Here is a 14,371-nt window from a genome sequence, read left to right as displayed (position 1 = left end):
TACGATGGTTTAAGCACATTAGGTGCTTAATAATTATTAATAGCAGAGAAGCAGCATGGCTCAGTGGAAAGAGCATGGGCTTTGGAGTCAGAGGTCATGGGTTCAAATCCCCACTCCACCAATTGCCAGCTGTGTGACTTTGGGCAAGTCACTTAACTTCTCTGGGCCTCAGTTACCTCATCTGTAAAATGGGGATGAAGACTGTGAGCCCCCTGTAGGACAACCTAATCATCTTGTAACCTCCCCAGCACTTAGAACAGTGCTTTGCACATAGTAATCCCTTAATAAATGCTATCATTATTAGTAGTAGTACTACTACTACTACTGTTACTACAACCACCACTACGATCATTATCACCTGTGATAGCTACATTAGATGGAAGTATGAATGACAGTACACACTACTTATGAAGCCATGGGAATCAGAGCTACTTTACAGAAATATTCTATATGAAATGTTAATCATCCTATTTCATATTTGTAGAAGTACTTAACTTTTTGTAGGAAGAATAGGCACTAGAGTTTTTGTTCACAATCAGTGATTCTTCTCAGCATTTGTAAAGTTTTTTCTCATAAAAACAGTAAAAACAATATCTACAATTTGTCATATAGCCTTGTTGAACTGTATCACTACAGTCTGAATTAAAAATAAAATGAATGGCCAATATTGGAGTGATGATTAATATCTGCTCCCTGAGAAAGCTGGGAAAAACTCCCCAGAACCATAGCTCAGTTCTTGGTTGATTCATGCTCCAAGCAATGCCAACAGTGTATTTTGGGTAATTTCAGGAACACCTACCTGATTGATTAAAGATGTTCAGATGATTTTAATCTTGCTCAGAGTGAGTTTAACAATATATAGTTATTGAAAATTGTCTTTGCCACCTTTCCTTTGGAAGGCAAATAGGAAATCATGATCTTTCTTTGTTTTGTGTTCCCTTTCCAAAAAACAAGCTAAAACACTGGATTAAGTGTTTGAATGAATTTAGTAATAGGACAAAAGTGAAAGTCTGTGAAATAGTCTTGATTCAATTTAGGTAATTGCTGATCTTAAATGTATTGAGCAAGAGTATTGGTAGATTGGGAATTGGTAGAATAATTATTTCCTTAGCTAAAGTTGTTTACCCAAGTCTAAAATTGAAGTGTCACCACTTCAGGTGGTGAGAGATTATAATTAACTGTGTTTTGTACAATAGCTACAAAGATATATAACACAGCATAGTACATATTGTTTAGATATTTCTATGGGATATAAAATCAAGGCCAAATGGTTCTTGATGAAATAATTATTGAGGTAAGATCATTTAAATAGTGTCTTCATAAACATATCCCCCTACTCATTCTTCATATGATCTTTCTTTTTAATATATCAAAATGTTCATCAGGAAACAGCCTGGTGTAGTAGAAAGAGCAAGGGACTGGGAGATGAGAGTCTAGGGTTTATGTCCCAGCTACATCACTAGTCCACTGTACGGCTTTGGACAAGTTATTTGACCTCTCTGGACCTTTTTTTGTCACCTATATAATGGAGATAAGACAGATTGTAACCCCATCTGTAATAGAGACTGTAATAAACATAGTTTGGTATTTTCCCAGGCAGAGAAGGAGGAGAGAGAGGAAAAGGAAGAGAGAGAGGAAGGGGAAAGAAGAAAAAGAAGAGGAGGAGGAAGAGGAAGAGAAGGAAGAGGGGGAGCTGGAAGACAAAGAGAAGAGGGAGAAAGAGAGGGTTGAGGAAAAGCAAGGAGGAGAAGGAGGAGGAGGAAGAAGAAGATGAGAAAGAAAACAAAGATAAAGAAGAAATAATCTAATTCAACTCAGAATACAGGTGCATCAAGGAATTCCAGGAGATCATCCCTAGAAAAAGACTGCCACAGCTTAGCAAAGCATACAGTGATTTTCCTCAAATTAATCCTAAATATTCCTTTCATTCTATTTTTGTCCAGGACATATTACAATAATCTTTAGCTCCCTGGAATATATATTTCTACTTCTATGCAAAGAACATGCCAACTGGTCCTTTTTATTTGCATGCTCACAACCCACAAACAGTTCCAGTAGATTTAATGAGGCATCCATTTACAGAATCCATATTGCTTTTTCCCTTAGGAAAGGCTTCTTGCATAGTAATCTGGATGACAGAATAGAGAGCCTGCTCATTACATTTGCTGCTGACACCTAGTTAGTGATGAGCTGAGAGAGTACTGGTCAGCAGTTTAGAAGATGGGATTAGAATTCCAAGAGATCTAGATAAATCAACTAACCAACCAATCAATGGCATTTATTGAGAGCTTACTCTATTCAGAGCTCTGTACTAAACATTTGCGAAAGTACAGCACAATAAAATTGGTAGGCTTTCAGGGAGCTGACAGTGGCGTTGGCAGAGGTTAAAATAGATTACATAGCATATAGGCTAAAATAAGGAAACTCTCCTATTCCACTTAATGCTGGTCAAGTCACTTTTTTAGGTGCCAAATCTAGGATGGTGTAATGTGACTATGGGGAAATTCATTAGCACCTTGGCCTGTCCCTGGTGCAGGTGGAGCCAATCCAGGAATTATTCTTGCCTTCTGATCTAGAAGACACCACCAAAGCCCGCTCAAGAGGAATGACAGGTCATTTCTCTATTCTTCTGGAAAGCAGGGACAACTGGGGAAATTTTTTAATCCCTACAAGCTCCAGGACTTTGTTGAGGACTTTGCTCTTCCTCTCCTAGCACTGGACACTTGACATCCCTCCTAATAATTTTAATTCTGAGAGATTTTGCTTTTTTTCTCACAATTCAGCATTCCAACCCTAGAAGACATTGCTTCCATAATGCCAAATTCCATAATCTCTCCCTCACTATGTTACTCCTCAAAGCCCTATCCTTCTCAAGGTGCCATCTCAAGGGTGCTGAGCTCATAATGAAAATGTAGCTCTTTGATCACCATAATGTCATTTTCATTCTAGTTGCCAAATCCAAAGATTTTAGATATAAGTACTAATTAACTAATTTTTAAACTAATTTAGAGATTGGAAAACAAGAACTATGAATTGCTATAGCAACTGAAATCTTTTACCCTGGTTACAAGAAGGCGGAAGGACAATGACCAGCTCTCTTCAACTTCCCTGAGGATGAAATAAAAACTTTAGACTGTAATAAAAAGGAATATTTTCTAGACAGAATCCAACATATCCAAATGACTGTATGAGGGAGGTTCTTAAATCTTCTCTGAAGGTTGTTGAATTGATGTAGTTACAAGACTGGGAAGATCTATTATTAGATTGAAAAGTACTGGCTTTGTAAGACTGGGTACACATAGATGATATATACTGAACACAGATTAAAAATAATTATAACAATGGAAGCATTTTTTAAACACTTACTATGTACCAAACACTATGCTAGGAAATGTAGTAGATATAATACAATCAGATCAAATATAGTCAATTTCCCACATGAGACTCACAGTCTATGACGGGGGGAGAACAGGTATTTAAACCCCACTTAACAAATGAGGAAATTGGGGCCCAGAGAAGGTAAGTGGCATGTGCCAGGTCACTAGTAACACAGTATGGCCTATATTTAGTGTATTCCAAAAGAAAAGAGAGCAGGTATGTTAGTCAAGATCCATCTTCTAGCTCTGCAAAGGTTCCACTTGCCATGACTGAACCAGATTCCTAAAGAGAATAATGGTCAAAGTCAATATTACAAATGGGAAAGAATACCAACAGAGAGATATCACAAAGACTGAGGTTTGCAAAATTATTTCTAAAACTACTGAAGCCTAAAGCCATGTCTGCAAAGCTTGATGGCTTGCTTACAAAAGACTCTTGCCATGGTCTTGACCACGTGGATTTCCCAAGCCTTACTTTTTAGGATGGAGGTAGAAAAAGGTTTAAACTGAAATAACTCCAAATTAGATCACTCTTGACCTTTTCAATATGGGCAATATAGTTTTCCAAATCAATATCTTCTCCCAAGCAGGAACTGATCAAGGAGCAAGAAAGGCAGCTACCAACAGGGGTGAAATCATCACAGAAACTGAAACCTTTTCCTGTGACAACCTCTCAGGAAAACTAAATTCTGCCTAGAGGAGATGTGGAGTTCTCCTGTTATGGCACAGGAAGCATCATTGGCCAGAAAGTCCCATTTAGCTTCTGGGAAGAATAGTCATACCAGGCCCTTAACAGTCTATGTCAGGTAGTTTTGCCTCCTTGTCTGCAATTCTCTTGGCAACTTTCAACAAGCCTTGTTTCAAGGCTTTCTGTCTTGGTTGTGATAAAGTCAAGCAGCATGGCTTAGTGGAAACAGCCCAGGCTTGGGAGTCAGAGGTCGTGGGTTCTAATCCCAGCTCTGCCACTTTTCAGCTTTGTGACTTGGACAAGTCACTTCACTTCTCTGTGCCTCAGTTACCTCATCTGTAAAATGGGGATGAAGACTGGGAACCCCACATGGGACAACTTGATTACCTTGTATCTACCCCAGTGCTTAGAACAGTGTTTGGCACATAGCACTTAATACCAACATTATTATTAATAATAATAATAAACAGCACTCTTGATGTCCAATCCAAACATGGCTTTATTTTACATTAGACTATTGTGGGAAAAGTAATCATGAAAATGATGATGGCCAAATTTATTTTAGTTGTAGACATTAATTTATGCTACAAAACTCTCTATTTCTTCTAGAAAACTCTACAGCCCTTACAACTAAATTGGAAGGATCTTAGTTCTTGCATTATGAGGTCCTCAGTACAAACCCAGAAGGGGCTTTGTTATCTGCCAAGATCTACATAGCTTTGTGGTTTAGCTAAATATTTCCCAAACTGATAACAAAGGAAACATGCTTTCCTTATTCCACAGTTGTACTGGACTCCAGAGCCATGAGTTAGTGAGTGCATGACCAACTGGTCATAGATCAGAGACCCCCCTTGTCTATCAAAATTTATCTAGATACTCTATACATGCAACAAATATTTTCTGTGCTGCTTTCAAAGGTGTTCATGTCTCCCTTCTCCTAAAAAAATAAAGGTTTCTTTCAACTCCATGGCTCCCTTGACTCCTCATCTCCCTCCTACAATTCCCCTCCAAACTTGCTGAGTCGTCCACATCCACTGTTGCCAGTTCCTCTCCAGTTCTCTCCTTGACCCCTCTTATCTGGTTTCCTCTCCCTTCACTTAACATAAACTGACCTCTCAAAGGTCACAAATAATCTCCTTCGTGGGAAATCCAGCAATCTTTCCTCCATCTTATTCCTTCGTGACCTTTCAGATGCCTTGACACCAATGACCACCCCCTTCTCCAGGAAACATTATCCAACCTTGGCTTCACTGACACTTTCCTCTCCTGGTTCTCCTCCTATCTCTCCGGCCACTGATTCTCAATTTCTTTTGTGGGATCCTCCTCTGACTCCCACCCTCTAACAGTGGGAGTCCCTCAAGATTCGCTTCTGGGTCTCCTTCTGTTCTCCATCACCAACACTCCCTTGGAGAACTCATTCACTCCCATGGCTTCAACAAAAATTTCTATGTGTATGATTCCCAAATCTATACCTCCAGCCCTGATTCCTCTCCTTCTCTACAGTCTCACATTTCCTCCAGCCTTCATGACATCTCTACTTGGCTGTCCTGCCACCTCTTCAAACTTGTCCAAAACAAAACTCTTTATATTCCCACCCAAACTCTGTCCTCCCTCTGGTCTTCTCCATCACTGTAGCCAGTACCACTAACCTTCCTGTATCACCAGCCCATAACCTTGTCATTATCCTCAACTCATCTCTCTCATTCAACCCACATATTTAATCTGTCACTGAATCCTGTCAGTTAAGCCTTTAAAACTGCTAAAATCCACCCTTTCCTCTCTATCCAAACTACTGCCACATTAATCTAAGCACTTATCCTATTCCATCTTGATTACTGTGTAAGCCCCCTTGCTGAAGTCCCTGCCTCCTAACTAGTCTCACTCCACTCCATTCTTCAATTTACTGCCCAGTAAATGCTCAATAAACATGATTAATTTTTAACATAGCACATCTTAGGAGTATAGCTTATCATACTGTGCTAAGTAATATTAGTTCATGTGAAGACAGTACCCTGTCACCTTCCAGCAGTAGGACTGACAGACAAATAAGGAAGATGCTTTGCAAGCCAAAGATTTTCTATAGTGATTAACAGGGAAGGTGACTTTCAACCTGCAGCTCCTCAAATCTCCAGCTAAAGTTGGATAAAGAGACATTCAGTTCCTTTCATTCATTCATTCAATTATATTTATTGAGCACTTACTGTGTGCAGAGCACTGTACTAAGCGCTTGGGAAGTACAAGTTGGCAACATATAGAGAGGGTCCCTACCCAACAACGGGCTCACAGTCTAGAAGGGGGAGACAGACAACAAAACAAAACATATTAACAAAATAAAATAAATAGAATAGTAAATAAGATCTGGGGAAGTAAAAAGTCTTCTTCCTGCTTGGGGACCCAGATAGGAGACAAGCCAATCAATCAATGGCATTTATTGAGCACTTCCTATGTGCAGAGTACTGTACTAAGTGCTTGTGCGAGTACAGTGCATGAGAATTAGCAGGTGTGTTCCCTGCCCTTAATGAGCTTATAGTCGAAATGGGAGCTTGCAGTCTAGAGGGGGGAATGAATAGTCATTCAAAAAACGCATCCCCCTTAATTTGTGCATCAAAAAAAATATGCTTCTAGTATTTAGATTAAATTCATGTGTGCTACATTTTTGGCTCCAGATTTTGGATATGGAGATTCACAAGCTTAAATACTTTAAAATCTGCAGCTGCTCCTGCAATCCCTAGTGGCTAGCAACTCCATCTGCCAAATCCCTTTACCATAGATCTTGTGATGGATTAAAAAACTCTTATGAAACTCTCTGTAGGTTTTTGCAAACTCCCAATGAGTTATCGCAAAGTACTTTACATTAGGCTACTTTAAAAGCATACCTGGAAGCTTTCTGTGAGATAAAGGCATTGGTCCACCTGCTTGGGAGAGGCAAGCACACCAAGCACATTACCTCTGTGATCCACTGCCAGCTTTCTTGCCAATTTAGTTAATGGGTGATCTGCACCTGGATCAGCTCAGAGCAGGAGGCAAGGAAAGTATGGGGAGCTAAAGAAGAGGAATATTTGGCCAGATAACCATGCTTCCTGCTGCAGTATATGGGCTTGAAATTTGGACCCCTTCTCTCAAAAGTCTTCTTTAAAAACCTAATCCTTGGACATAATGTTGAATCTGGTCAGGTAGAAATTTTCACCACTGAATGCAGGCACTCTTTTACCTAATAGGAATGTCATTTGTTCATCATCAATCATATTTGTTAAACACTTATCATGTGCCAAGCACTACTCTAAACAGTGGGGTAGAAGCAGAATGGCTCAGTGGAAAGAGCAAGGGCTTTGGAGTCAGAGGTCAGGGGTTCAAATCCCAGCTCCACCAGTTGTCAGCTGTGTGACTTTGGACAAGTCACTTAACTTCTCTGTGCCTCAGTTACCTCATCTGCAAAATGGGGATTAAGACTGTGAGCCCCCCATGGGACAACCTGATCACCTTGTAACCTGCCCAGCACTTAGAACAGTGCTTTGTACATAGTAAACGCTTAATAAATGCCATCATTATTATTATTATTATTATAAATTAATCAAATTTGACACATTCCCTCTCCTATATGGGATGACAGTTCAAATGATAGGAAAAACACATATTTAATTCCATTTTAAAGATGAGGAAACTGAGGAGCAGAGAAGTTCAGAAACTTGTCCAAGGTCACACAGCAGGCAAGCAGTATAGCTGGAATTACAACCCATGTCCTGCCTGTGTTCTTTCCACTAGGCAACACTGCTTCTCCACCAAAGGCTTTTTCAACTCAACCCCTCCCTCTTCTTTCCTGATGAGAAATGGGGCTGATTCTGGAGGCATAAAGGCCACTAAAAACCATTAAATATACATAAGGTTTGTGGGGCTCAGTAATACAGTCATGGCAGTTGTATATTTAGTCAGTGAACTTTTTGTGAAGAATGCCATATTTTTGAAGTCTCTTGTTTAAGCTATAATAATAATAATGATGACATTTGTTAAGCGCTTACTATGTGCAAAGCACTGTTCTAAGTGCTGGGGGAGATACAAGGTCATCAGGATGTCCCACGTGGGGCTCACAGTCTTAATCCCTATTTTACAGATGAGGGAACTGAGGCTCGGAGAAGTTAAGTAACTTGCCCAAGGTCACAGAGCAGACATGTGGCGGAGCCAGGATTAGAACCCATGACCTCAGACACCCAAGCCCATGCTCTTTCCACTGAGCCACACTGCCTCTCATAAGATAATGAGATAAGTCACGATCCCCTGTCCTAACACATGATTCACAGCCAAGGAGGAAGGAAGGACAGATATTGTATGCCATTGTACAGATGAGGAAACTGGGACACTGAGAATGTAAGTGACTCTCCCTAGGTCAGACAACAAGCGATGGCAGAGTTAGAACCCGAACTCAATCTCATGTTCATTCTGGCTCTCTAGTTGAATGAAAAGAGAAGATAATCAGGTATAACGAGCTGCCTGAAAAGAGTTTAGTGGTGATGCTACGAGGGACGGAAGGGAAAAGATCATGAAGGACAAGTGGCCCAGAAGATAATGAAGTAGCCTATGAGGGACTTTTGTATGCCAAATAACGTATGAGAGAAATGTAAAGCAACGATGACTAGCAATATTCACAACATTGACAGAAACTTCTTGAATAATCAATCAGAGAAAACTGAACTATGTCTAGATTTAATAGTCAAACAAATAAAAGCATTGTGGGTGAGAGAGGGAATTCCTAGGATAAAGGAGCCTTTTTCTGCAGCAGATGCAAAACAAGAGAAGCAGCGTGGCTCAGTGGAAAGAGCACGGGCTTTGGAGCCAGAAGTCATAGGTTGAAACCCCTGCTCCGCCAACCTTCAGCTGTGTGACTTTGGGCAAGTCACTTAACTTCTCTGTGCCTGTTACCTCATCTGTAAAATGGGGATTAAAACTGTGAGCCCCCCATGGGGCAACCTGATCACCTTGTAACTTCCCCAGCACTTAGAACAGTGCTTTGCACATAGTAAGCGCTTAACAAATACCATCATTATGATTATTATTATTAATAAAACAAAACAAGCAAGAAGAGGCTAAATGAGAGAAACACCTTAAAATAATGAAAGCCATAGGTATGATGACCAAATATCGAGCACTAATATTTTACAGAAATGTGGCTACCTCATCAGTGGCATTTATTGAGTGCTTACTATGTGTAGAACATGGTACTAAGTGATTGGAAGGGTACAGTGCAACAGAGCTGGTAGACACAATCCCTATCAAAAACATTCTTACAGTCCAGAGGGAACCAATTATGAAACCAAGGTATTTCTTGGTAATATTTATTTTCAGGTGCCAATTTAAGACTAAGCATAAAATATAATCTAATCCACATCAGTAATTGTCACATTAGCTGAAAACACTGATTTAAGTGACTTCAGTTCTAATAATTGAACTTGACAAATTTTTTTCAGTCATTAGACAAAAGCATTTTTTATTCCAACTTCCACTGATATGCCTTTCCCAAGTTCTAGGTTTATCAAGATATCCAGTCACAGTGGAAAATTAACCTAAAATTGTGCCTGTCACATATTAGGAAAAGCTAGCTACTAATATAATGGATTTGGGGAATTAATATGAGCTATAAGTATTGGTTCTTACATGTAGAAGGCATATTTACACTGAAACAAAGTTTTGAGGGCAGAAATCACCTCTTCCACTACCATTAAATTCTCCAAACAGTACTGTGCTGATAAATGTTATTATTTGAGTAGAGAGTGAATATTTTAGAGGACACTTGGAACCTGACTCAATTCCAGTCTTGGTCTGAGTACTACGAACCCAAACTTTCCAGGTTCAAATAAGTCATTGCTTGAAAGTATGACTTCGTATATGACTTATCCAATTCCCCTAATATTGAAGAATGCATTTCAAGTAACAGAGAGGAAAATAAGCCTAAAAGATTGTCCTCGATTTCATAAGATACAATTAATAGTGGTATATCACCTTCATATGTAAATTTAGCTGATAAACCAAATCCATAACTGCCATTCAATCAATCAATGTTATTTATTGAGTGCTTACTATGTGCAGAGCACTGCATTAAGTATTTGGGAGAAGACAACAGAATTAGCAGACATGTTCTCTGCCCATAAATCTGCATTTTGCTCCCATAAAGGTAGTTCCTTGTTATTCTCAGGCATACGCCCAATATATAGCTTGCTTCTAAACACTTCAATGTTCACAAAGTATTTATTCGAGGAAAGCACTCCCTTTTCTAATGGCCACTTATAAACTTGGTTGCTGTCAGATTTTGTATTTTATCCACATACTTTCTGTCAGTATGGCAAAAGGCCTGCTGGACTTTCTTGTTCTGTCTGCTATGTAACTGTCTGCTTATGCTTTGTGGGATAATGCAAAATCTAGGTAATTTGTTGTCAACATTACATTTCCCCAGATAGGACATGTGAGGAGTATGGATGTTCATTCATTCATTCAATCACATTTATTGAGCGCTTACTGTGTGCAGAGCACTGTACTAAGTGCTTGGGAAGTACAAGTTGGCAACATATAGAGATGGTCCCTACCCAACAATGGGCAAGATACCCAAGTAGTTGCTAGCTGGGGAGCTACAAGAGGAAAAACATTGGGAAAAGAATAAATGATTTAAAGGCATAGTGAAATGCAGGGTCAAAGAATATACCCTAGAGGTGTTTTGGGAGACAAATGCTGTATTTAAGGATGAGGGTAAACAAGGGAACACAAATGCTCACTAATTAAAATGCCTAATAATATAGTCACAAGAAGAATAGATATAATAGTGAATCAGCCCTTCTAGCTATTTATAAATGGATCATATCCTAAATATTTACTTTATATTTGCTACAGTGAGGAAAGCTAAAAAAACCCTTCTTCCAAAGTATCTGTGGTAAAATAATGTTAATATATGTAATGCACAGCACCTCAAATGGCTTTAATTTGTTTTAAATCTAGCCTTTAAATGTATCAATGATGAAAATGAAAAATAACAGGTGGCATCCCAAACACATTCATTTATTGCCATTTTTTAAGCATGACATATTACAAGCGCACAAATATAAACATAAATTATTTTATAAAATCATTGTAGGTGGCATTCTTATCAGGTTTGTTAATTCTTTTAAATTACATTCACCAGTAATTAAAACTATTTTAAAGAGGTTATCTAATCAGCTTTCTCATAAATAAATCATTTATCAAGAAAGGGAAATTTTATTGGATTGATGCTTCATGAAAATGTAAATATGGATGTCAGGCAGGGTGACAAATGAAAACTAGGCAGATTTAACACATTTTAGTTCTCTTCTCCAGTGCTTTTTAGTTTAGTATTTATGGGAATCGATGTTTATGGGGAACTCTGAAAGGAAATGTTTATATTCCCTCAAACTATTTTTTTAAATGGTATTGAATGCTATCTGCCAAGCACTGTAAATTATACATATGTAAATACAAACACGCACACGCACACACTCTCTCTCTCTCTCTCACATAAAAAACAATATCCCATCATAAAGTAAGGACTTTAAGCTCCTATAGACTGTTAGTTCACTATGGGCAGGGAATGTGTCCATTTATTGTTATACTATATTTTTCCAAGTGCTTAGTTAAGTGTTTTGCACACAGTAAGTGCTCAATAAATGTGATTGAATGAATGAAGGAAGGAGATGTTATTTTAATAACGCTTTAAAGGTGAGGAGAGTGATTGTTTGTCGGAAACGATGGGGGAGGAAGTTCCAGGCCAGAGGCAAGATTTGGGTGAAGCATCAGTGGTGAGATAGATGAGATCAAGGTATGGTGAGGAAGTTGGTATTAGAGGAGTGAAATATGTGGTCTGAGTTGTAGTAGAAAATCAGCGAGGAAAGATGGGAAGGGGCAAGGTGATGAAGTGCTTTAAAGCCATTTGTAAGGAGTTTTTATTTGATGGGGAGGTAGATGAGCAACCAACTGACTCTATGACTAAGTGCTTAGTACAGTGCTCTGCACACAGTAAGCGCTCAATAAGTACGATTGAATGAATGAATCTGACAGTCATATGACACAATCTGATGCTGGCCTGGCACGTGTTCCCAGTTCACATTTGTGCAACTGCAATGGAGCACAGGCCGACCCTTGGTGAGGTCAACTCTGGTTGGAAGGGATAGGGATCATGCCTTACAGATTTCTATATTGTACTTTTCCAAACAGTAGAAGATTCTGAATACAGCAAGCACTCAATAAATACCAGTGATTGTGAGGGGGTTCCAGGCTCAAAGAACAGTGGAAACAAGGGGACAGAGGCAGAAATGTTAAAAGAGACATGTATAGTATCAGATCGAGAAGGCTGATATATAAGGTAGGGAGTATTGGTGGAAAGCCTTAAAGCTGACCATGAAGAGCTGTGACTTGATTTGTGGGGGCTTGGGAAACTTTTGAAAGGTGTTGCGGAAAGAGGAGCTGTGTGATGAGAAGTGTTTCAAGAAGATCCATGCAGCATGTGGTGAAGGTAAACAGACAAGAAGGCAAAAGTGAAATTAATAAAAATAACATCAGGCACTGTAAATTTCAAATATAATAACTGTGGTATTAAGATCTTACTCTGTACTAAGTGCTAGGGTGGATATAAGCAAATGGGGTTGGACACATTTCCTGTCTCACACGGAGCTCACAGTCTCAATCCCCATTTTACAGATAAGGTAAATGAGACACAGAGAAGTGAAGTGATTCACCCAGGGTCACACAACAGACAAGTGGAAGATCCAGCATTAGAACCCATGAACTTCTGATTCCCGAGTCCATGATCTATCCATTACACCATGCTGCTTCTAAATAGGACATGGCAATTAGAGTCAACCATGTTCCATATAGAAATAGGCTGGCATTGTGGGTCCTGTACAGACATTTATAGACACACACACACATACAATCCTAGGAGACTATCACCGCCAGTGTATTTTCTAGACTGCAAATTCCCTTCTAGACTGCAAGCTTCTTGTGGGCAGGGAACATGTCTACCAACCCTGTTGTACTGCACTCTCCCAAGCACTTAATGCAGTGTTTGGCACATAGTAACCACTCAGTAAATAGCACTGATTGATTTTTTCTATGACAGTGAAGGGCAAGAGGCAGGAGGCAGGGAGACCCATGAGGCAGCTTACCCTGCTGACTGAGAATGTTGATTACTGTACTGCAGAAAAATGTATGAGTGGCAAACCAACACTAATCACGAGAAGCATGCATGAGATGCGTTGTGTGCCCTCAGTTATTGAAGGAGAGTAACCCAACATAAGCCAATTGATGGAAAAAGCTATCAAGTTTCTCAGAAATTGGCATCCATGGCGTATACTATGTGCAGATTACTGTACTAAGCACTTCCGTGTGTGCAATACAACAGAGTCAGGAGATATGTTTCCTGTCCACAACGAGCTTACAGTGAAAAAGGGGAGACCCAAATCACTATAAATAATTTATAATGTTATTATAAATAAATAATTCATAATATATCATTTATATGGTGTACATAAATGCTGTGGGGTTGAGGGTATGGTGAATATAAATTGCCAAAGCTCACAAATCCTAGTGCATAGATGACGCAGAAGGAAGAGGGAGCTGGGGAAAATGGGGCTTAATCACAGAATGCCTCTTGGAGGAGATGGAATCATAAGAAGACTTTGAAGATGAGGAGCGTGATCGGCTGGTGTGTGTGAAGAGGAGGGACAGGTCCTGGTTAGGAGGAGGAGTGAGATAGTACAGTGCTCTGCACATAGTAAGCGCTCAATAAATACGATTGATGATGATGATGATGATGATGATTGGGGTCAGTGAGTAAACTGGCACTTAGAGGAGTGGGTGAAGTGTGTGGGCTGGACTGTAGTAGGAGATTAGTGAGGTAAGGTAGGAGAAGGTGAGTTGATTTTGTGCTTTAAAACCAATGGTAAGGAGTTTCTGCTTGAAACTCATTAGTAATGTATGTTTACATTCACTCCGCTAGGCTTTCTAAGTAGCCCTAGGTCTGTGGCACTATCCTCAGGGACACCATTATGTTCCAACATGAGAGAGCTTCAGCGCACCCCCCCTAAATTAACTAAGTTAAGTAATTTCTGCCTCAACGTCAAGCTAATTCAGTTTTGCATTAAAATCAAATGAGTAAATTAACATGACTAAATACGTGCTGAAAATGTGTCAGATTTCAATTAAAATACTGCTACTATTTCACTGAACATTAACCGAATTCAGAAATATTATGAATAGTTTCAGGCATCTACATATTTGTCACTTTGATAAGTCCGTGGTTATGTCAGGATTA

At 39.4% G+C, this 14,371-nt stretch overlaps 1 long non-coding RNA gene across 1 annotated transcript in view; it reads right to left on the bottom strand.

The window, feature by feature from the left end:
• Positions 1–14,371, bottom strand: part of LOC119939130 — a 48,325-nt gene that overhangs the window by 29,574 nt on the left and 4,380 nt on the right. The window lies entirely within an intron of this gene.

This window comes from Tachyglossus aculeatus, chromosome 17 (assembly GCF_015852505.1).
Source record: "Tachyglossus aculeatus isolate mTacAcu1 chromosome 17, mTacAcu1.pri, whole genome shotgun sequence".
In the NCBI taxonomy this organism is placed as follows: domain Eukaryota; kingdom Metazoa; phylum Chordata; class Mammalia; order Monotremata; family Tachyglossidae; genus Tachyglossus; species Tachyglossus aculeatus.
The sequence above is the reverse complement of the archived record's forward strand: the minus strand, read 5'-3'. Positions and strand labels throughout refer to the sequence as shown.